Source organism: Eurosta solidaginis, chromosome 4, assembly GCF_040869045.1.
Source record: "Eurosta solidaginis isolate ZX-2024a chromosome 4, ASM4086904v1, whole genome shotgun sequence".
NCBI lineage: Eukaryota > Metazoa > Arthropoda > Insecta > Diptera > Tephritidae > Eurosta > Eurosta solidaginis.
In genome coordinates, this window is record NC_090322.1 from 111,529,312 (window position 1) to 111,554,247 (window position 24,936).

The 24,936-nt window shown below is 37.1% G+C and overlaps 2 protein-coding genes across 11 annotated transcripts in view; one reads left to right on the forward strand and one right to left on the reverse strand.

The window, feature by feature from the left end:
* Nadsyn (NAD synthetase) overlaps positions 1 to 24,936 on the forward strand; it is a 1,223,365-nt gene that overhangs the window by 53,719 nt on the left and 1,144,710 nt on the right. The gene's annotated exons all lie outside the window — the stretch shown is intronic.
* Positions 1 to 24,936, reverse strand: part of Nna1 (Nna1 carboxypeptidase) — a 725,779-nt gene that overhangs the window by 7,515 nt on the left and 693,328 nt on the right. For 3 of the 4 annotated variants that reach the window (XR_010952781.1, XR_010952783.1, XR_010952780.1), the window contains 2 exons: positions 911 to 1,100; positions 608 to 838 (listed from right to left, as the gene is read on the reverse strand). The gene's annotated coding sequence lies outside the window, so the exon portion shown is untranslated. The remainder of the gene's footprint in view (positions 1 to 607; positions 839 to 910; positions 1,101 to 24,936) is intronic. The other variant, XR_010952782.1, reaches the window with a different exon arrangement.

Consider the following 24,936-nt stretch of genomic DNA (forward strand, 5'->3'; position numbering starts at 1 on the left):
GTTCATCAAAGAAGTCGGCTACGATGAGGTGCTGTGAAGGAGATGTGCAAGTCACTGTGCAATCCTCAATAAATTATCTCTCTACGTTCCGGTAACAAGCACCATTGAGGTACTAACCCGACCATCTCCGGACCTATTGATATGACTACATTGAACCTTCTAGGGATTGAATATTAATAATGACCGCAATGCGAAAGTCTGCAAAAATTTACCATTCTCCATGGAATGCTACATATATAACTTCCCACGTTTTGAATCAGTAATAAAAAGAGCAAAATTTACTAAAATTGTAACTGGTTGTGGGTAAGGTGTTGATGTTCTTTCTTAACGCAATGTAATGGCAACGGCGACGCAGGGAAAATAATAAAAATCCTATAAATCTACTGATCATAATTAATTAATCCCTCCCTTTCTATGCAGTTATATGCATACATACATATGGGTTTTGTTCTCCAAACGCTATTTAAAGAAATCAATTGGTATTTACATGAACTTCGAACTCTTTGGTATTTGCCTTCTTCAGTTGATTATCAACAAAAGCATGACAAATTATCACTAACAAATTCATACATGTTTATATATTTAATATGGTAGGCAATTCACTTACCCTTTCTGGTGCGATGATCCTGGACAATCGGGCCTGACTAGACGAGATTTATTTTGCTTTAACAAAGTGTGCTTAACGCGAACCATATCATGTTAGGGCACAATTTCGATTATGCAACCAATCAAAGAAATTTCGTGCTTATAATACTGCTATGATAGCAGCAGCAGCTCCCGGTGGCGGCACATAAACAACAGTTGCATGCGGATCAGTTGCATTTTTTGCTTCGGCTACCTATTCAATTTTAATTCACATTACATTATCTACTATTGCAATTTTTAATCAATACAAATCAATATAAATTACCGAAGCAAATACTGGCAAACCAAGATGCGTAGTTCCACCCTTTTTTGGGAAAATACATCCAACCAATTTTGTACCGTATTCCAAAGCATGTTGGTTGTGGAAAGTACCTTGTTTACCGGTAAATCCTTGGCAAATGACACGTGAATCTGCATTTAATTGTAGGTTTCTTGTTGTTTTGGCATATCCTGAGCTGAATCGCACCCCGGCAGAGATGATATATATTAGAATAATATAACATTTTTTTTATTATTTAAAAATACACATACGTATGAATGAAAAGCAGAGAGTGAATAATGTTGCTTTGGTTGTAGCGATAAGGACACTCCCCGAGAGCGATTTAGTATGACCACCTGAAACCTTCTAGGCCATCCCGTCGATTCTATACAACTTTCAGATTCTAAAAACGGATCTCGACACGAGTTTTTTGATACCACCTTTGTTTAGGTTGTGCACTGTCTTGAAAACGTTACCTTTTTTGGTTTTGGAAATCGAATCTTCCAAGTCCAATTGGTGGCAAGAGGACTTGGCTGCCTCTAGTTAATGCGCCAGGTTAATTTAGAAGTGCCTAAACAGCTAACACACGTCACACCTAAAAGCCCGTAGCACAAGCACTTTTTTAGTTTAATTACCACAATTATAGTTTTTCATCGTTTTAAAATGTTTCCCGGAATATTTAATAAATTGTCGTATTAAGATGACGCTGTCATTTCGATGACAGCAAGAAACGTCGATGTGTTAGTGGAGAGCGAAAAAAGCTTTGAATGTGTGGGTGAACTAGTTACCACCGCCTTGTAGGGGATTTAAGTAATGCGTAAATTTAGTTGCATAAATATGTTGATTGTATATACCTATGCTAACACAAAAGGAAACGTTTGCTACTATAACGGTTTATAAAATGCATCTCGCTCTTCTTTCTTTCGAAAATCAGAGAAAAATTTGTATTTCGATAAGCTTCAAATGGCATGCGCGCAGGACTCCTGCGCTAACGGGTACGCGTGGGGTATGAATGTTTTTGTATGTAATTATCATTTAGTACAATTTTTTGATGGTTTCAACTTCTTTGTTGCCGAATTCGATGTTTTATTGTTTCGCGATTTGTTAACTAAAGAGGTTGCTCTGAGGAATTTCTTCAGTTGCAAATAAGAAATAGATTCAAAAAGTTGTGCGTTCTAAATAAATGAGATAAAATATTATTTATTAATAGAGTGAATTTTGTGTTATTTTTATACGAATTTAGTCGACATTTCTTTAAATCGCGAGCGTGAAAAAGTGTATCAAGAAGTATTTTTTTAATTCATATCGCAACATTTAATTAGAGCACAATGCACTAAACTTTTGTTTTCATCAACATTTTAAGTTGGGTGGTAGTGGTAATAATTTCTAATTTTACAAAAATTTATTGAAAACTATGTAAAAGATTATTATCTTCCTTCCACTTATGTACATATGTACATATTCCTTGCTTGATGTATAACTAGGAATTTTTCACACGCTGCATGTAGTCGTAGGTCAGGAACACTTGCAAATGCATTTACTTTAAATTCAATCATTACCTTACCATTTAATAATTAGTGTTGGGAACTATCGAATGAATTCAACTATCGATAGTTAGTTACTGAATGATTTTAACTATCGAACGAATTTTTTCATTCATTCATTTGATTTGTTCTTTAGCTTGCCAGAAGCTGTTTTAGTTACCCCTCGGTGTAGCTAAAGAACAAACCTATATAAGACAAAAAACGTCGTGTTCCAATGAAACGTGATCCAGATACGGCTAGAGATTTAACATGCCAATGCGACAACAATGTGAACCATATGGATCAATTTGTTGTTGCATTTGTATGTTAAATTTCTATCCGTATTTGGATCACGCTACATTGGAACGTAACAAAAACGTTAAATATGACTAAAATGGTGTAAATTGTGTTTGAAGTAAATAATGAAAATATTCAATTTAAATGCCTTTGTTACATGTTATGCAAAGCGCATGAATGATATGCAAATGACCTTGGTCCGCAACCCACAGAGTTTTTTGATCTCCCCCAAACCTGTGGGGAGATTTTATGCCTCTACAACAACAACAACAACAGGAAAGAAGGTTACTTAAAATGGATTTTTATCTGTATTATTCAAATATGTTTCAGAGGCATTATTGATTGCCTTAACTTATACATAAGCTACTGTTTTTTTTTTTTCAAAATTCAGGTCACATTTAATTAATATAAAAATTGCACATTAAATTTCACTTATAAAAGAAACATAAAACAAATATTTCAAGCACTTAAATACTAAAAGTCGCTATAGTTGTTCTAGCCAAAATCGGATAGTGCATAAGGGTCTATATTAAATTTTCGCCGCAGAGATGGCAACTGATTGTGTTATTAAACCCCTAAAAAAATTGATTGTAAAGTAAATAATACAAGTATGTACATCGAGTTGACATGAAAAATACCTTCAATGTTTAAATTGCTGTTCAAAAATATTATCATATCTAGTTTATCTCCTTTAAGTCGGTTTCTCCTGTCATTAATTATTTGCCCTGCTTTCGAGAAAACTCGTTCTGACGGAACCGATGTTGCGGGTATACATAAATATTTTTTCGAAAGCATATATAGTTCCGGAAATGTTGACTGGCTACGATTCCAATAGTCTAGGGATTATTTGAGCGATCAACAAAATTTTGCCTTAGATATTGCTCCAACTGAATATTTGCATTCACATTGGGCGCGTTTTGACAAATTGTTTTTGCTTCAGCAACTTTTTCATCGAGAAGGTCCCAGAGAGATACTTCGCTTTTATCGACCGATACTTCTCTTGGGGTGTTGGTAGAAACACTTGTGTTTTGTTGCCGTATTAAGGAAGTTACTTCTTCCACTAGCCATTTTGTTGTATTATTTGCATTAATTTCATTACCGAGCGCAATTTTTTTAAACCTGGGATCTAGGAATGTTGATTTGGCGCACATTTTGTCAGACTCCAACTGCCCTAATCGTCTCCAAACCACCTCTAACAATCTGCTCTTCAAACTTTCTCCCTCTACAGTTTTCATTTTGCGATTTCGTACTGCGTATTGAAGACCTCTGATTAGGGGCACTACCAGTGACATCGTGGGATAATTTTCTCCTGACAATTCGATTGTCATGGCCTCTACGGGCTTGAAAAGATTAGTGTAGTCCAACAATGTTTCCCATTCTGATGAATTGAGGAAATCAGGAGCATTTGGTAAAGAAGTTATTATGGCAGAGAGTGGTTCTTTTACCAAGCATATGCGCTCCATCATTATAAGGGTGGAATTCCACCGGGTAGGGACATCTTGTTTTAACCTCAGTTCAGTAACGCCCATTTGCTTTTGCATATTTTTTAATTTTTCCGTCGCTTGAGAACTATGGTTAAAGTAAGTGACTATGGCACGACACTTGTTTATGAGCACAGTAACTTGTGGAACAGCTTTGATGGCATCAATTACACATAAATTTAATGTATGCGCTACACATGGGTGGTGGTGCTTCTGTAGCATTTCAATTATAGCCTTTTTAATATTAGCTCCGTTATCACTTACTACAGTAACTATTTTGTCAAAAACGGACCACTCATCAAATATTAACTTCAATTCTGTAGCTATATTTTGGGAGGTATGATTTCCTAAAATTTCCTTTGTTGATAAAACTGCAGAAATCATTTTGTTATCCCGAACGAAATGACTAGTAACTGACAAAAAAGATTTTTGACTATCAGAAGTCCACATATCAGTTGTAACTGAAATATGTGTTACAATGTTGAGCAAGTCATGCAGTTTCTTTCTTACTTCATTGTATTTAAAAGGTAGCATTGTATTTGATAAAACTTTTCTGTTTGGCAAGGAATATAATGGCTGAAGCTTTTTTGTATATTCTACAAATCCTACATTGTCAACGATGGAAAGCGGCTGCAAGTCTTTTGTGATCATCTTTAAAAGAGATTCATCAATATTATTTTTTTCTTGCTCTGAGAGCTCAGAACGTGTGCTGGTAACAAATAATTTTGTTTGAACAGTCCTTCTCAAACATCCACTATTGGAAATGTCTTCGGTAGGTACTGTTAACGAACTGCGCGCTGCACTCCCTGCAGTAGTTGACGAAAGAGAAGTGGAACTACGTTCCTCTTCTGAAATTACTGGCGCTATTTCTCCTGAAGTTAGATTCCTATGTTCTGAGGAAGACGGATGCTTACGGCGTAGATGGTCATTTAAATTTGATGTGTTGCCAGAAAATTTAAAAATTCTTTTGCATATATGGCATTTAACTTCATTGCCATTTTTGGTAAAAAACTCCCAAACGGAAGATCTCTTCAATCCAGGCCGCATTATAAATATCTACACAAATTAAATCGTTAAAATCACTTCCTCAGTTAAAAATATTTAATAATTACCACGCTTAAAACGTTTGTCGATTAGGTTGACGTATGCTAAATTTATTTTAATATCTTTTTAACACTGATATATGCACCGCAAAAATTTAAATAGAACGAACGATTCGAAGAAATAGTAATGAGCGAATCATTCACACCAAAAACTAGTAGTTCGATAAAATAGTAATGAACGAATCGTTCATGCATAAAACTAGTAACTCGAAAAAATAGTAGTGAACGAATCATTCATACCTAAAACTAGTAATTCGAAAAAATAGTAATGAACGAATCATTCATACCTAAAACTAGTAACTCGAAAAAATAGTAGTGAACGAATCATTCATACCTAAAACTAGTAATTCGAAAAAATAGTAATGAACGAATCATTCATACCTAAAACTAGTAACTCGAAAAAATAGTAGTGAACGAATCATTCATACTTAAAACTAGTAATTCGAAAAAATAGTAATGAACGAATTTCAAATGACTATCGAATGAATGAAAATTAGTGAACTATCGAATAACTCGATAGTTTTCATTCGATAGTTCCCAACACTATTAATAATGTACATAACTGTCGCATTGACATTTAAATATTAGAGCATGAACTCATAATACAAACAGACATGTGTGTACCCACATAATTGATAGCTGTGTTTTTTTAGTTCTATATACTGTAACGAATGTTAGCAGCACTGAGCGATGCTATCGTCTCTAAGCCGATGCTAACCAGTGACGTGAATGCACATCAATAATTCATCATTATGTATCTACATAAACGAATAAATAATTGCGTCTACACATATGTACGTATACGAACATCTGAGCGGCAATGCACAAATACATGCATATATCTTATCTGAGTTGTCACAAGAGAGAGCAATAATTTGTGCACGTAGTTGTGGCTGGCGATTTTGTAGCCGAAACAACTAGTAACTTCTGGAAATCGAAGAGCCTAGAAGTATGCAGCGTAAACTATAAAAGCAGTGCAGGCGAGTAAGAAGGAATTCAGTTTGATTTGAATTGTCAAGCAGTTACGAGTAAGACGATATCTAGCGAGCAATAGCACTATTATTTTGAAAGTCAGTTTCCTTTAAGCTATCAGTTTGGTTATTAAGCTATTCGTTGTACAGTTGGAGTGTTATTGTGAAGTACTTTAATAAAGGCCATTTTGCATTACTACAAATCGGAGTTATTTATTCAACAGTTTAGTGATTCGAACTTAGCAGAGGATTGCAAATAAGAGGATTTGCAAGTAAATTCGTTACAATACGTTTACGCTTAAGCTTTATATGGACTGCTAAGCGACAAACTTTAAATACACCTCTGAAATTGCTGCGCATAAAATTTGTCCTATTAAATTTCAATAATTATACTCAGATGTAACTGAAATATGTGTCTTTGTTTCACGCTCTACATTAATTCTATGTATTCTATGTGTGTCCACAATTCATCGCAACCGATTCAGCTATATGTTATACCCTATGGCCATCAGAAGGTTGTGTCTCCGCTTTTCGGTACACCCTGTGATGTTGTGTTAGTTATTTAACCACTGCCGCTATATGGGTCTCATAAGCATTATCTGAGAGCGTTTTTTTCACGCGCAAACGAAACGTATACGCGTGTATAAAAAAACACGGCCATTGCTTCAGTGTAGCTGCATATGTAGGTATACATACATGCGTTTGTGTATATTAGCCTTTTTTTTACACGCGTATACGTTTTGCTTGCGCGTGAAAAAAAACGCCTATCTTCTCTTAGATAATGCTTAGGAGACCCATCTAGCGGCAGTGGTTAAATAACTAACATAACATCACAGGGTGTACCGAAAAGCGGAGACACAACCCTCTGATGGCCATAGGGTATAACATATAGCTGAATCGGTTGCGATGAATTGTGGACACACATAGAATTAGTGTAGAGGGTGAAACAAAAACACAGCTACTAAATGGTAAGGTAATGATTGAATTTAAAGTAAATGCATTTGCAAGTGTTCCTGACCTACGACTACATGCAGCGTGTGAAAAATTCCTAGTTATACATCAAGCAAGGAATATGTATGTAAGTGGAAGGAAGATAATAATCTTTTACATAGTTTTCAATAAATTTTTGTAAAATTGGAAATTATTACCACTACCACCCAACTTAAAATGTTGATGAAAACAAAAGTTTAGTGCATTGTGCTCTAATTAAATGTTGCGATATGAATTAAAAAAATACTTCTTGATACACTTTTTCACGCTCGCGATTTAAAGAAATGTCGACTAAATTCGTATAAAAATAACACAAAATTCACTCTATTAATAAATAATATTTTATCACATTTATTTAGAACGCACAACTTTTTGAATCTATTTCTTATTTGCAACTGAAGAAATTCCTCAGAGCAACCTCTTTAGTTAACAAATCGCGAAACAATGAAACATCGAATTCGGCAACAAAGAAGTTGGATCCATAAAAAAATTGTACTAAATGATAATTACATACAAAAACATTCATACCCCACGCGTACCCGTTAGCGCAGGAATCCTGCGCGCATGCCATTTGAAGCTTATCGAAATACAAATTTTTATCTGATTTTCGAAAGAAAGAAGAGCGAGATGCATTTTATAAACCGTTATAGTAGCAAACGTTTCCTTTTGTGTTAACATAGATATATACAATCAACATATTTATGCAACTAAATTTACGCATTACTTAAATCATTTGTAGTAAGCACGGTTGCCACATCATGTTTTAGTTTGGGACCAAAGTTCATCGAAAAAAGGACCAAATCTCAAAAAAAGGCCAAATTTTTCTTTTAGTTTATTGTTATACAAATAATTCGGCAGTTTACTAGAGTGTCGTTTCGTTGTGAAATGTAAAAACTTTAGGATTTTTCCTTGGTTTCCTACAAAAAACAAATACCATCAGCTGAGTTTAAATTAATAAATAGAAAAGAAATATTAAAAGTATACAAATACTACGTTAATTATTTAGATATAACATTTCCACATTTCTAGGATAAGCCTATGTCTTTCACCAAAGTTAATGACAATGTGTTTGCCCAAGGATCCAACACATCTCTTTTTAATGCCTCGCCTAAATTATCTCGTTGGTGAAATGTCATTGTTCTGTTACATTTTGTTGACTGAGCAATTTTTATGTTAAAAATTCCATTGAAGTAACTTGAAAATTATATGTGAGTTAACGAGTGTGTGGCAAATTTTGTGAGCAGTATTTTGAATTTTTCCCTCAGTGAAAAGGAAAGAAAAGTACCAAAATCGTGGCTACTTCCTAAAAATGGCCAAAATTGAAAAAAGGAACCAACGGACCAAATGGGGTTGGAAGGGCCAATTTGGCAACAGTAGTGTAGTAAGTATGCGCGCTAACATGTATGTATGTACATTTGTGAACACGAAAATAGCAGTGAAATTCTAAATGGTATGACTTTCACATTATAGCTGTGTTTTTATACATACATATGCACTCAAACATTATATGGACTGCTTAAGGTGTAATTTTATCTATTATGCAATTTTTGCGCCTAAAATTAGTACTGCTAAATTGCGGTATGCATTATACTCAGTTGCAACTGAAATGTGTCTCTCCGTTTTATCTCTGCGTCATTCTCCACTTCTATGACCGAAAAAGGGTGTGTGTCCACTATTAATTGTAACCGATTCAGCTATAGGTTATACACTATGACCAAAAGAGTTGCGTGCCTCCGCTATTCAGAACAACCCGTTTTGTAGCAAGTTATTTACCACTGCTGCGAGTCTTCAATAATTGCCGCTAGATGGACCTCCGAAACATTATCTAATCGTTTTTTTAACCACAAATGTAGATGTATATGAAGAGCAAGAAGAGCAAGTTGTATTTCATAATTTCTGTTCTTTAGGATGGGCCAGATATAAAAAGTAAAATTTTTTCTTTTGGTATAGTAATGTTGTTGAGAACAACGAAAAAGATGGTCCTTAAAAAGTGCAGTTTTTAATTTTTATCTTAAGAAGTGCCTCATCGCGATTTTAGTTCCTCCATACAAAATTATATGGGCAGGTTTTAATTTTTTATTTGAAGTGTACCTGCGCTTTAACGACTGGGTCTTAAATGATGAGCAATCCCCATTCGTATAAAAAATTGGACGATCTACAAAAAAGGTCTAAAGAGATTTTTCACTAAGACGAATCGTTTGTAAGATATTCTGGGTTGAATCTCAACCCCAAATGCAAAGATCTGCATATTTTACCTAAACTTTGAACCATTACTTAGGCTCTTAAGAAGAATTTTGGTTATGCAGTGTTGAAGCCAATTAAATTTGAGTAAGACAAAGTGTGAGTTTCAAGCAGCTGAAAAGCCGTGTTGATTTAAAAAAAAAAATTTTAAGACTAACTTACGCACTTTTTCCATATATTCCAGGAGAATAATAGAGTTTTCTTTTCTGAAATAAATGTCTTCCTAAGTAAATGGTAAAGCCTTAATAGAGTTACTCCTACCCCAGAAAATTTTCAACATTTATAGTGCGTGCAAAGAACATAAATGGCTACCCCGTTTATTACCTGATTTTCAAAAACGCACACAGAATTTGTGAAGTTATGAAAATAAATTGCCACGATCAGCTGGTTTAGCAGGGTTGTACTGCCACACCGCCATTTTTTGCAGGGTAAAAGTGTAACGCTTTTGCGTTGCGAGCAGGCAACAATTACACAAAAGAACGAAATACCCCGTAAAGGCGTTACCTGCTTTTTAGAATAGAACAAAATATATTTACAACTCTTGCGCCGCTTACAAAAATTATAACACTTTTGCCACAAAAGAAAACGCACTAAGAACAGATCATTAAGTAAATGTCATTAAAGCGTAGGTACACATCGAATAAAAATTCCCCATGTAATTTGTAAGAGAAAACTAGATTCGCATGATGCACCTCTTAACATTAAAATTAAAACCTGCAATTTTGACAGGCTAAATTTTTCGTTGTCCTAAACAATATTTTCTAATAGCATGAGATAGCAGGAGATCTACTCTAGTGCGTACATATGAAAACTGATATGTACAATGTGCATGCCAGGGTTGCCGTTTGGATACAATTGTATACATTTGAATACATTTTTAATGAGTGGATACAAATATACAAAAAATCTAAAATGTATACATTTTATTTTGGAAAATTCAAGCTCTGTCCCTGTCATGGGAACTACACATTTTCAGTACGATTTCTAAAAAATGTTTTAATATGCAGTTTTATAGTAAATCAAATTTTAGAATGATATTAATTTTTTTCTTTATATCTATATTATATATATAGATAAACCGTATTTCTTCTACATAATTATTTTGTTGGTATTAGTTTTGTTTAAAATAAGTAGTGTTTGTTAAAAAACGTATAAAAAATAATTCCGTTCAAATAAACGCGTTTCGATATGTTAAATATAAAAACCTTTATAACAGCGACATTTATTTAAAACTGAGCGTTGGTAAAATTTTATAAAATTCAGTTGTGTAATCCGTTTAGCCAAAATAGTGCGGTGATGTTTTGTTTTAAATATTATTAATTTCAGAATTTTGTTTCACACATTATATAAAATTCAGAGGAAATGACTCAAAAACTATGTATCAATCTATTAAAACGAATTGATACATTTTTTCAGGAATGATACACTTTTGGAACAAAAAAAATTGCGCGAGTGACAACGCTGGAACATACATTCAAGGTAGCGAGCATACTTACTACAAATGATTTGAGTAATGAGTAAATTTAGTTGCATGAATATGTTGATTGTGTATGTGTTAGCACAAACTGATATGTTTGCTACTATAACGGTTTCTAAAATACATCTCGCTCTACTATTTTTCGAAAATCAGAGAAAAGTTTGTATTTCGATATGTTTCAAATGGCATGCGCGCAGGATTTCTGCGCTAACGGGTACATATGAAAAAGTGCATATTAGGGTGGTTCGAAAAAAATTTTGTCCAAATTCTATCCTCTGAAATGTTTCAATTTGATGTAAAAATAAAACGTTCACCAAAGTTTGGTCCTATTATTCCACCCTAAGTGGTACTCGAAAAACGGATTTCCCGCCTAGTTTTAAGGTCTTGTACAAGCTACAAACAATTTATATGTTTTTTTTCTCTAATCATATCATTTATAAACACTCTTTAATATATTGAGACCTTAATTACGATTTTTGTCCAAAAGTCGTGGCCATTTGAAGTTGTGTTCTTTAACGAAATTGTGTAAACAGTTATTTCACACTTAAAAAGTGTATTGAAATGATAAAGCATAAATTCACATAGCCGTCACTAAAACAATATAATAATAACATAAATTCGTAATTAAGGTCTAAATACCTTAAGAGTGTTTTCAAATGATATGATTAGAAAAAAATCATAAAGACTTTTTGTAACCTGTACAAGACCTCAAAACTAGGCAAAACGGCACATAAAAGATTTTCGTAAAAAGTTGAGTAAATTCAAGTTTGGACAAAAAATAGTTGTTGCCATGTTAACGAAATGTGAAAATAAAATAAAAATATCGTACCCTGTAGAGTGGAGTTATAGGACCCATCTTTGGTAAGGGTTTTTTGTTTTTAATAAAATAGAAACATTTGAGAGGATAGAAATTGAAAAGTTGTTTTTCTCGGAACACCCTAAAGCACATATGTACATATATATGTACCCGTTATCAGAAATCCTGCGCGCAAGCGGGAAAATACAAACACGAAATATGCACAAACTTTTCTCTGATTTTCGAAAGAAAGAAGACCGACATGTATTTCATAATCCGTTATAGTTGCAAACATCATCAACACAAAAACAATCAACATATTGATGCAACTAAATTTACGCATTACTTAAATCATTGTATGCGCGCTAACATGTACATTGTACATGTGTACATATGTATGTATGTTCATACGTGTTTTCGCGAAGCGTCTGCTGGCTTCAGACTTAAGGGCCCATTACTGATACTTAGCATAGACTTGACTTGGCGTAAACTTGGCAATTTAGCACCGATTATACTCCACTTAGCGCATACACTCTGGCATCATTATCAATAAATATCAATCTGTATGTCAAAATGAAATGGAAACAAACAAATGGCATCTCAAAATGTAAACGTCACTTATAACTTACATAGAAAATCAAAATTCAACAGACTTCTAAGTCAAGTTAAGTGTTGCTAAGTTTTGAGTAATCAGCAACATGCAACTCAATGATTTTCGAAAGTTATAATTTATGTTTATTAGGGTCGGCAAAATATAAAATTTAATTTTTCCTTTTGGTATAGTGAAAATATTTTTCAGGACAACGAAACATTTAGGCAATCAATAAGGTATAAATTATTGTAGTCGTTAGGGAGCTGTACGTCGTGTTGTCACGAAGTGTCTGCTGGCTTGAGTCTTAAGCTAGCAGACACTGCCGTTTCTCGGAACTGGACGCAGCTTTAAATTTTTTTTTCGGTATTAAATTGCCAATAAATGTAATCACCCCTATTACGGTTGTCAATAGTGAGAAAATTAGTGTCGACGCTCATGAATTGGTATCGGCGTTGTCAACGTCGATAACTATTGATAGGTGTTGACGCTTTTTTGGTATTGGCTAAAACAATATTCAAGTTGTGTTGACGTGACGCGACACAAAGTTTGTCGACACAGTTTTTGGTGACGACAAGCGCGGTAATACAGAATTCAACTATTAAAAATTCAAAAAATAAGCTTTTTTATGATTTTTATGCTTCTTATTTATTAATTTTTTATTCAATTTCAGAAAATAGTCAAAATAACCAACAACAGTCAGTTTAGTAGAATTGTGGTAATGTTCTAGGGTAGCGGTCGACTGCTAAAACACGCCCAAAAAATTCAGGAGAGGTATCAAAAGACACGTATTGACCTCGATTTTAATAATCCGAATTAAGAATATAAAAATTCTACTTGCGTTAGGAAAATTTTGCAAAAACAGTTGCAAGCTTTCAAGTGGTTCATTAAAAGGTTTTTGTGAAATTTCAAGGATTTTTTATTTCCGCCTTCAGATTACTAATACCGAGGTCAATTCGGGTATTTTGATACCCCTCTCGAATTCGATTAAGTTTTCCAATAGTGCACCACGCTCTGGGAGGTATGGAGTTGCTAATGGTGTACTAAAGAGAAATCCAATCATCTACAATATATTCACTAAAGTTCGTAAACAAATTCCTTGTGTGTATTTTGCCCGGAATGCTTAATTGTGCACTAATAGATTTTAGCAGTTATTTAGATCCACTAATTGTCCACTAAACAAAAAATTAACTCAATACAAATTGTAAATAAACAGTTGTCAAAAATATAGGGATCGTGTTTTTATCGATATCACGTCGACATCAATACATTGCCTTAGTAAATACCAATTATGCATTGACGTGACATTGATGTTGATACGACGTGATGTCGACGACGATACGAAGTGATGGTTGACGTTGACAACCGTAATAGGGGTGAATATCCATTATCCAAGTCGTTCGGAAGCTGTAGGTCGTGTTTTCACGAAGTGTCTGCTGGCTTGAGCCTTAAGCTAGCAGACACTCCCGTTTCTCGGAACCGGACGCAGCTTAAGATTTTTTTTGCGGTATTAAATTGCCAATAAATGTAATATCAATTATCCAAGTCGTTCGGAAGTCGTAGGTCGTGTTTTCACGAAGTGTCTGCTGGCTTGAGTCTTAAGCTAGCAGACACTCCCGTTTCTCGGAACCGGACGCAGCTTTAAATTTTTTTTTGCGGTATTAAATTGCCAATAAATGTAATATCAATTATCCAAGTCGTTCGGAAGTCGTAGGTCGTGTTTTCACGAAGTGTCTGCTGGCTTGAGTCTTAAGCTAGCAGACACTCCCGTTTCTCGGAACCGGACGCAGCTTTAAATTTTTTTTGCGGTATTAAATTGCCAATAAATGTAATATCAATTATCCAAGTCGTTCGGAAGTTGTGGTCGTGTTTTCACGAAGTGTCTGCTGGCTTGAGCCTTAAGCTAGCAGACACTCCCGTTTCTCGGAACCGGACGCAGCTTTAAATTTTTTTTTGCGGTATTAAATTGCCAATAAATGTAATATCAATTATCCAAGTCGTTCGGAAGTCGTAGGTCGTGTTTTCACGAAGTGTCTGCTGGCTTGAGTCTTAAGCTAGCAGACACTCCCGTTTCTCGGAACCGGACGCAGCTTTAAATTTTTTTTGCGGTATTAAATTGCCAATAAATGTAATATCAATTATTCAAGTCGTTCGGAAGTCGTAGGTCGTGTTTTCACGAAGTGTCTGCTGGCTTGAGTCTTAAGCATACAATATTGTACACATATTCGTTCGCAGACTAGTAGGCACAACAACAGCAAGTTTTATGTAAAGTTGCTTTGTCGTCGCACAACAACTAAAGTTCGGTTAAAATGGATGGAAATAAAAATGAAAACAATTTTAGTGACCACGTATTAAATGGTTCAAACTATCGCTTATGGAAATTCCAGATAATGGCTTTCTTAAAAGCACGTAATTTGACCAAGAATATAAAAGGGATAGTACCGGCAGAAAATGCACCAGGGGATGAAAGGAATAATTTTGAAAGAAATGAAGGTAAAGCCATGAATGCTATATTTCAATCGCTGGATATAGAACGCGCAAATCTTGTTCTAACATGCAAAACCGCTAAAGAAATGATGGACAAATTGGAAAGGATGTACGAAAAAAAATTGGAAATTCGTGCCATGACTTTGTATGAAGAATATTTTTCACTCAAGATGAAGGATGATGAAACTGTCGCTTCGTACGTAACCAAAGCAAATCAATTAGCATCAGAGATTGAGCAACACGGTGAAAAACTGTCTGACAAAATGAAGATGGTGCGTATTATCAGTAGTTTGCCTATAAAGTTCAACAACTATAAAACTGTTTGGTATAATACAAAAGAAACTCGTAGAATTGATACGCTTATGGCATCTTTGCAATTACTTACTTACTTACTTAATTGGCGCTTAACCGTCTAAACGGTTATGGCCGTCCAACAAGGCGCGCCAGTCGCTCCTTCGCTCCGCCAACCGGCGCCAATTGGTCACACCAAGGGAGTTTAAATCGTTTTCCACCTGGTCCTTCCAACGGAGTGGGGGCCGCCCTCTACCTCTGCTTCCATAGGCGGGTTCCGATAGAAACACTTTCTTGGCCGGAGCATCATCTTTCATTCGCATAACATGGCCTAGCCAGCGCAGCCGCTGCGTTTTAATTCGCTGGACTATGTTGATGTCTGCGTATAGCTCGTACAGCTCATCATTAAATCTTCTTCGGTACTCGCCATCGCCAACGCGTAGAGGTCCATAAATCTTTCGAAGAACTTTTCTCTCGAACACTCCCAAAGCCGCTTCATCTGCTGTTGTCATGGTGCATGCTTCTGCCCCATATAGCAGGACGGGTACGATAAGTGACTTGTAGAGTATGATTTTCGTTCGCCGAGAGAGGACTTTACTTTTCAATTGCCTACCTAGTCCAAAGTAGCATTTATTGGCAAGATTGATTCTTCGCTGGATTTCAGTGCTGATGTTGCTAGTGTTGATGCTGGTTCCCAAATAAACGAAGTCTTTTACTATTTCGAAATTATGGCTGCCAACAGTAGCGTGGTTGCCAAGGCGCATATGCGCTGACTCTTTGCTCGATGACAGCAGGCACTTCGTTTTGTCCTCATTCACCATCAAACCCATCTTTACCGCTTCTTTTTCCAGCTTGGAGTAAGCAGAACTAACAGCGCGGGTGTTTAGGCCGATGATATCAATGTCATCAGCATATGCCAGTAATTGCACGCTTTTATAGTATATTGTTCCAGTGCGGTTAAGTTCTGCAGCTAGTATAATTTTCTCCAGCATCAAATTAAAGAAATCGCACGATAGGGGGTCACCCTGTCTGAAACCTCGTTTAGTTTCGAACGGCTCGGAGAGGTCCTTCCCAATTCTGACTGAGCTGATGGTGTTGCTCAACGTCATTTTGCACAGCCGTATAAGTTTTGCGGGGAAACCAAATTCAGACATAGCGGCATATAGGCAGCTCCTTTTCGTGCTGTCGAAGGCGGCTTTAAAGTCGACGAAGAGGTGATGTGTGTCGATTCTCTTTTCACGGGTTTTTTCCAAGATTTGGCGCATTGTGAAAATCTGGTCGATGGTAGATTTACCAGGTCTGAAGCCGCACTGATAAGGTCCAATCAGCCGGTTCACGGTGGGCTTCAATCTTTCGCACAATACGCTTGAAAGGACCTTATATGCGATATTAAGAAGGCTGATTCCACGATAGTTGGTGCATTTTGCAGTATCCCCCTTCTTGTGGACTGGGCAAAGAACACTTAGATTCCAACCGTCGGGCATGCTTTCGTCCGCCCATATTTTGCTAAGAAGCTGCTGCATGCGCCTTACCAACTCCTCGCCGCCGAACTTGAATAGCTCCGCAGGCAATCCATCAGCGCCCACGGCCTTGTTGTTTTTCAATCTGGTTATTGCTATTCTAACTTCGTCATAATCGGGCGGGGGGACATATATTCCATCATCATCGATTGCGGGATCGGGTTCTTCATCTCTGCGCGGTGAATTGCTGCCTCCATTTAGGAGAGCAGAGAAGTGTTCCCTCCATAATCTAAGCACTCTCTGGACATCAGTTACAAGGTCGCCGTTTTCATTCCTACAGGAGTTTGCCCCGGTCTTAAAACCTTTCGTCTGTCGCCGTATTTTTTGGTAGAATTTTCGGGCGTTATTCCTGGTGGCTAGCAGCTCAAGCTCCTCGCACTCACGCCTTTCTGCTTCTGCTTTTTTCTTCCTAAAAAGGCGTCTCGCTTCCCTTTTCAACTCACGATAGCGTTCACACACTCCTCTTGTCGCGCTCGCTTTTAACGTAGCCCTGTAGGCAGCGTCTTTTCTTTCGGTTGCAACGCGGCATTCTTCATCATACCAGTTGTTTTTTCGTGGCCGCCGGTAACCAATTTTTTCCTCGGCGGCAGTATGAAGTGCTTTGGAGATATGTTCCCACTGCTCCTGTATTCCTTCAGGATGAGTTGTGCCCTCAGAGAGCAGGTGTGAGAGTCGAGTTGCGAAATCATTGGCAGTCTGTTGTGATTGAAGCTTTTCGACGTCTAGCTTTCCTTGTGTTTTTTGTTCCTTGTTTTTAGCCGCGTTGAGGCGGGTGCGTATTTTGGCTGCAACGAGATAATGGTCCTAATCGATGTTAGGTCCTCGGATCGTTCGCACATCTAAAACACTGGAGGCATGCCGTCCGTCTATCACAACGTGATCGATCTGATTGCGAGTATTTCGATCAGGAGACAACCATGTAGCTTGATGTATCTTTGCAATTAGAGGAGGATAATTTGAATCGAATGAACAACGAACAGAATGATGCATCAGATGCGGCATTTGTTGCTAGGTTTAAACACAATAAACACAAAGATTCCAAAAAAGATTTCAAGCCAGAGTCAAATGTTGATAAATTGAAGAAGAGAACGAAATGCAATGCTTGCGGTCAAACGGGCTATTGGGCAAAAGATAAAAAATGTCGAAAGAAAACAAATTCGTCGAATAGCAATAAAACTGCAAATAAAAACGAACTGGCATGGTGTACAGTAGTATATTCGGACAAATCAAACGAATTAAATACAGATTACTGGTGTGCTGATTCAGGTGCAACAAGTCACATGACTTTTCGTCGTGAGTGGTTCTCAGAGCTAAGAGAACATAGTGGTCAAGTAAAATTAGTCGATCGTCATCGTGCCCAGATGCATGGAATTCGTACCATTCTTATAGATGCGAAGGTAAACAATCAGTGGGAGCAGCGTCATCTTGAAAACGTGATGTATGTCCCAGAACTTGGTGAAAATTTGTTTTCGACAATAGTTATGACAGATAAAGTTTTTCAAGTTTTATTTGAAAGTGGTGGTTGCAAAATACTTGATCAACAGCGTAAAATCGTTGCACTAGGTAAGCGTGATAAAATGAAACAAATACGCATGGAAATTTGTGTACGTACAAATGAAGTTGCAAATGTTGCAGCTGTTTCGCTTGAGCAGTGGCATTGTCGATTGGGCCACGTCAACATCAATTCAATAAGAAAAATGGTTAAAGATGGTCTCCTTACAGGTGTCGACTTGTCCAACAGTGAAAGGATTGTCAATACGGAAAAATTACGAGATCAACTCATAAGGGATCGATCAAGCGACCATCAGTTGCTGGAGAATACATGCATGCAGATTTATGTGGTCCCATGGAAGAAATTGGAATTGGTGGCGCTCGTTACTTCTTGTTGATTAAAGACGAAGCAACACGTTTCGTTTCACATATCTTATAAAGTCGAAAAGTGAAGTACATGGATGCTTGAGCTCTTTCATTCCAATGGTACAGACGGCTTTTGGTTTTCAAATTAAATTTTTTCGTTTCGACAACGGTACTGAATTTGTCAACGAAAAAGTCAAGAAATTGTTAAGAAATGAAGGTAGTCAAATCGAATATATTGCACCGTATACTCCAGAGCAAAATGGGAGAATTGAACGTGATAATCGAACAATTCAAGAATGTGCAAGAACTATGCTTATTGCTAGTTGTTTACCAAAATATCTATGGTCTGAAGCTGTTCGTTCGTACAGCAACGTATTTATTGAACCGCAACAAATAGCAAGCGTCCAGGGAGTAAACCTTATGAAAAATGGTTTGGTCGAAAACCATGTTTGGATCACATCAAAATGTTTGGAACAGAATGTTTTGTTCAAGTTCCAAAACAAGCGGGTCGACAAAAGTGGGATCCAAAGGCGAAGAAAGTATTTTTGATTGGATTTGAGCCCACAACCAAAAATTTTCGACTATTTGATCCGAACAACAGAAAGATATTTCTCAGCTGTAATGTCCGTTTTAATGAGCAAGTATAAAAAAAAATTTGTACTTCGGGATGACATTGATACTGATGATGAAGAAGTGTCTGAAAATGCTTCAGGTGAAATCGTCGTTGAATCAGCTGATAATAATGATGTTTTTCTTGACGCTGAAGGAGAACCAACTGCGGAAACTCATGAACGGGTTCGACACCAGAGAAGTAATCAACGCTACGATCTGCGAGAAAGTGTGAAGAGTCCAGATCGTTTAATTGAAAGTGGATTTTCAGCAACAATTGTTGAACCAAACACATTTGAAGAGGCAATGAACTCACCCGATGCACAACAATGGAAGAGTGCAATGGATGAGGAGTTTAATTCATTGATCAAGAAACACACATGGGATTTGGTAGAGCCACATGATGATCAGAAAATTATTGATAATCGTTGGGTGTTTAAAATCAAAGAAAATACTGATGGCTCAATTGAGAGATATAATGCGCGTCTGGTGATTCGTGGGTTCACTCAGCAATACGGTGTCGATTACGAAGAGACTTTTAATCCTGTCGTCAAATATACATCGATTCGTGCAATTCTGTCTCTAGCGGCAATTAATAAAATGCGGCTAAAGCAGTTCGACATTAAAACTGCATTTTTGTACGGTGAGCTGAAAGAAAACGTTTTTAGGAAGCAGCCAGTCGGCTATAATGACAACAGTGGACGCGTATGCAAGCTGATCAAAAGTTTATATGGTCTGAAACAGGCATCACGATGTTAAATGAAAAATTTACGTCATTTCTTTGCAAATTTGATTTCACACAAAGTGATTCAGACTCATCGTTTTCATTCGGCGAAAGGATAAGACAATAACGATCATCGCGATTTATGTAGATGATGGGTTGATGGTAAAAAATAACATTACTGAAATTAATTCGATAATTTCACACTTGCAAGACAATTTTGAATTAAAAGTTATCGAGGCAAAGCGATTTTTGGGTCTCGAAATTGATCAACGTCAGGATGGTTCAATACGCATACATCAGCAGGCTTATGCTAAAAAGATTTGAATAGGTTTGGTATGATTGAAAGCAAAACCGTATCAACTCCAATGGATAACAATCAGAACCTTGGTGAATTCGCAAGAGTTGAGCATGATGCTCTATATCCATATCGTGAAGCGATCGTTAGCTTAATTTACCTGGCTATTGGGACACGACCAGACATAAGCTACGCAATTGGTGTGGTAAGTCGATATTTAGAACAGCCTAGCTCAGCACACGTAACTGCGGTGAAACGCATATTCAAGTACATTAAGGGTACGATCGATATGGGTATTGTTTATAAAAATGATTGTGTTCTTGATTTGGTCGGCTACAGTGATGCCGATTATGCTGGCGATAGCGAAACAAGACGTTCGACGAGTGGGTATGTTTTTCATATTGGGTCCGGTGTCGTAAGCTGGGCAAAAATCGATCTCAACATCGACAACGGAATCTGAATATGTGGCGGCTTGTCAAAACTAAAAACAACACTATATATGGACAATCAAAGCGCGTATTTCATAAAAGAACCAAGCACATCGATGTCCAGTACCAATTTATCCGAGAAAAATTTCAGGATGGGCAATTCAACTTAGAATATATAAATACTTGTGAGCAGATCGCGGATATATTTACGAAAGCATTGAATAGGAATCGTCATAAATACTTGTGCAGTTTGATGGAGATGACATCATAAGAGAACGTCGCCGATTTTGTTTACAACAATGAGTGGGAGTATTGGAATTATCCACTGTTGAAACAAAGATGGCAACCCTTTTTTCTGTATTCTATTTTACTATTTTTACCTTCGTTAACTACAGTTGAAATGTGACGTTTAAAGAAGAAGCACTTCAATAAAATTTTCTTTCCATAAAAGCGAATTGTTAAACTGTTAATTAAACGTGTTTTCTTTTGTGCGCTTATCTTTTTTATTCACTTAATTGGTTCGGTCAAAAGGACTTCTAAAACATTTAAAAATATCATTTAAGTTCAAATTTTCATGTGGTTGATGATCAGACAGAGTTTCTCCAAGACAACATAAATAGGCTATTTGATGATCATGTTCCAGTAAAACTAAAAGTATGCAAACATAAAAGTAGACCCTGGTTTAGTGCCTCCCTAAAACATCTAATAAACCAACGGAACCATGCCCACTCTCGCTGGAAAAGGTACAGAACTGCAGAAACGCTTACCTTCTTCAAAACAACTCGCCTTGCTGTCAACAAAGCTATAAGGTCGACCAAGGCAAATTATTATAAGTATAAGTTCAGTGCTGCCTTGAGTACCAGAGATACGTGGAGCAATATCAAGAAAATCGGGATCGTTAAGTCCAAAGGAGAACTGTCTGATCTTGCTGATGTTAACATCAACAAATTAAATGCGAGCTTCGTAAGACTACCAACTTCAGTTGCTAATATCTGTACGGATAGCTACCCTGAGTGTGCTAATATAGATTCCAGTCCTATTTCGTTTATGTGTGTCGATGACTGTGATGTTCTGCAAGCCCTACTTTCTTTGAAGTCGAATACCATGGGGTTTGATTGTATAAATGCCAAGTTCTTAAACATCATTCTTCCCATTTAACTTATTTGGTCAACTCTATTCTGACCACTGGTATTTTTCCTAAATGCTGGAAAGCTGCTAAGGTTATCCCAATTCGTAAGCAAAATAACGAGTATCGGCCTATAGCCATACTCCCTTTTCTATCAAAGGTCATTGAACGAATTTTGCATGGGCAGATTACGAAGTATGTTCACGACAATAAGCTCATTACTGACTGTCAGTCCGGTTTCCGGTCAAAGAGAAGCTGTACAACGGCACTTCTATCTGTGATAGAAGACATTCGAGAGCGAGTTGAGGTTAATCATATTATTTTTCTGACCCTACTTGACCACTACAAAGCCTTCAACTCTGTCGACCACACCCTACTCTGTAAGAAGCTGAAAAGTTTATTTAATTTCTCGAGTCATGCAATTTCACTTATTAGATCGTATCTTGGCAACAGGACCCAGGCGATTTGTTTAGACAGTAGAAAGTCTGACTTCCTACATGTTTCCAGAGGCGTCCCACAAGGCTCTATTCTGGGCCCTCTGCTATGTGTTCTGTACATCAAACTTGTCAAATGTGCTTAAGTTTTGTAACGTCCATATTTATGCTGATGTTGTGCAATTGTATACATGTTGTCCCCGTGATGGTACCGCTTTGTGTGTAAGTATTCTGAATATAGGTGTGTGGGCTTCTAAGAACGGCCGATGTCTTAACCCCAAAAAGTCGAAAGGCATCGTTTTTAATAGAAAGTCGTTCCCTACTCATGCTTTGGAAAACATAGTTATTGACAATTCTGTCATCGAATACGTTGACGCTGCAAAAAACCTAGAAGTAGTTTTTAATAAGACCTTGACATGGAAAGACCACATTTTTATCACGGTAGGAAAAGTGTATGGATTGCTTCGTACACTGTGGCTAAGTCAATATTTCATTCCCCTACATATTGGACTACTTCTAGCGAAAGCGTATTTAATACCTAAACCCCTTTATGGATGTGAGATTTACTCAAATTGTGACTATGTGTGTATGAATAAACTTAATGTTGCTTACAACAATATTGCTAGATATGTATTTGGGTTATAGAGACTTGACCACGTTTCACATCACCCTGAAACGTTGCTAAATATTTCTTTTAACAATATTTTAAAAGTTAAAACACTGACTATCCTTCACAAAAGATACCGCTTGCTAACCTCTGGACGGCAGTTGTTCGTTACTTCTATACGCCTTTGGAATGCTCTTCCCGCAAGACTTAGACAAATAGGAAATGCTCGGCACTTCAAAAATGAGCTAACCACTTTTTATAATGATTTGTAAGCCGAAAATATTTTTGTATTCTTGCTAATGAAATTGTATAATCTCATCTTGTTTCCTTTTTCCTTTCCCGCTATTGTCTAAATGGTGATGTCTACTTGCTTAATCTAATAACCGGACAGATAAGCCGTGACGTTCTAAGACACTGTCCCTGCGGCCGATGTCGGGATCAAATATATTATATCGGACATTATACCCAGAACAGGTCTGCAGAGCAGATCTTGCTGTGAGTTTAGTCTCTTGAATCGCAGCGATGCTGCTTCATGAAATCGACTATCTCCGTGATCTTCCCAGTTAATCCATTACAGTTTAACTGCAGAATTCTGAAGTGCAGCAGGGGAGACGTCGTCTTTCTAGGGGTAAGTGACGGGTGACTACGCCTGAGTTGAGGGAGGCCAGGACGCAATTGCTGTTGTGGCCCTGGGACTGGACGTCCCTGGGTAAGGATTGGGGTACCCGGTGTAGTTGGGTTTGCGGCCTGGCAACATGGCGCAATGAAGCCCGTCGGGGGGTTACCGTTGCGGAGACCAGAACATCTAGGAAAGTGGCACCGTCTAAGGCAGGAGCTGCATGCCTACATATGCTGGTCCTACGTCAAGCAATATGCTTGACATCACATTGAGCTCTGAGCAGGATATATCGGGATATGAATGGAGAGTCCTTGACAGGCCATCATTCTCAGACCATGCATATATCAGCTTAAGAATCCCCCTAAAGAGGGTAGAAAACGCGAAAACCTTTAGAAACCCTAGGGCAACGGACTGGTACACATTTTAGAAATGTGTATTAGGAAGACTGGGGCATTCTAAAGAAGTTGCCACCGTAGAAGAGTTGGAGAAATGCAACAACTTCTTATCAAAGGCGCTGACAACTGCGTACAACAGAGCTTGTCCTCTGAGAAAATTTAAGGGGAAAGCAAAGCCTTCATGGTGGAGTAAGGAGCTGAATGTTATTAGAGGGCCGGTAAAAACGATTTTTAAGCTGGCAAAAGTTGCGGAGAGTGAGGAGTGCTGGGACGAATACAGAGATCTGTTGAGGATCTATAAACGTGAAATCAACAGGACAAAACGGGTTCCATGGAAGAATTTCTGTGCCGACATAGAAAGCTCCAGCGAAACGGCGAGACTAGGGAAAGGAGATGCAGTCCAGGGACTGATAAAAAAGGACGGCGCGGAATGGTCACACAATAGTGAAGAGTCCCTTGAGGCACTCCTTAACACACACTTCCCATCAGGAGATGATGCGGAAGAGTTATGTAGTGTCAGCGTTGCGTTACGTGCAAACTAGTTGGCAACTCCCCAAATATAGAAATGTAAGATGCAACCATGCATCACTGAAAATGATGGAGTCGAATAACGTTATCGACTCCATCATGAATTTCGTTGCTAAGCAACCTAAGTAACAGGTGCTTAGCGACAGAGTCGAGTTAGCGGCAGTTTTTAGTTTGAAGTGAACCGGCCGCCGCGTAAGTTGTAAAATCTAAAAATCAAAATATACCTACCTAGTTTAAAAGGAAATTGAAAGTTTTAAATAAAAAGTTTAAATAAAGACCATATATTATAAAAACTAAATAAATTTTATTGATTTTAAAAAGGAAAAACTAAAGTGAGCAATTAAAGTGAGTGCGCGCTTTTGAGCAATTTACGTGCTCGTGGAAATATTTAACCATTATATGGCGACCGTGGGCCGAAGCCTTGCAAAAACGGCGAGTGGCCGGTAGGCAAACCTCCCAACAGGCGTGGGTGCACTAATTAAGGCGAATTAAAGTGGAAAAAATCCTACACAAACAAAATTTTATGAAATAAAAAAATTTTATATTAACCAATAATTACAAGAAATCACAAATATATACAAGGAAAATTGTTACATAAAGTATAAAATCAAAAAAATTACAAAAAAAAATATAAAATCAAAAAC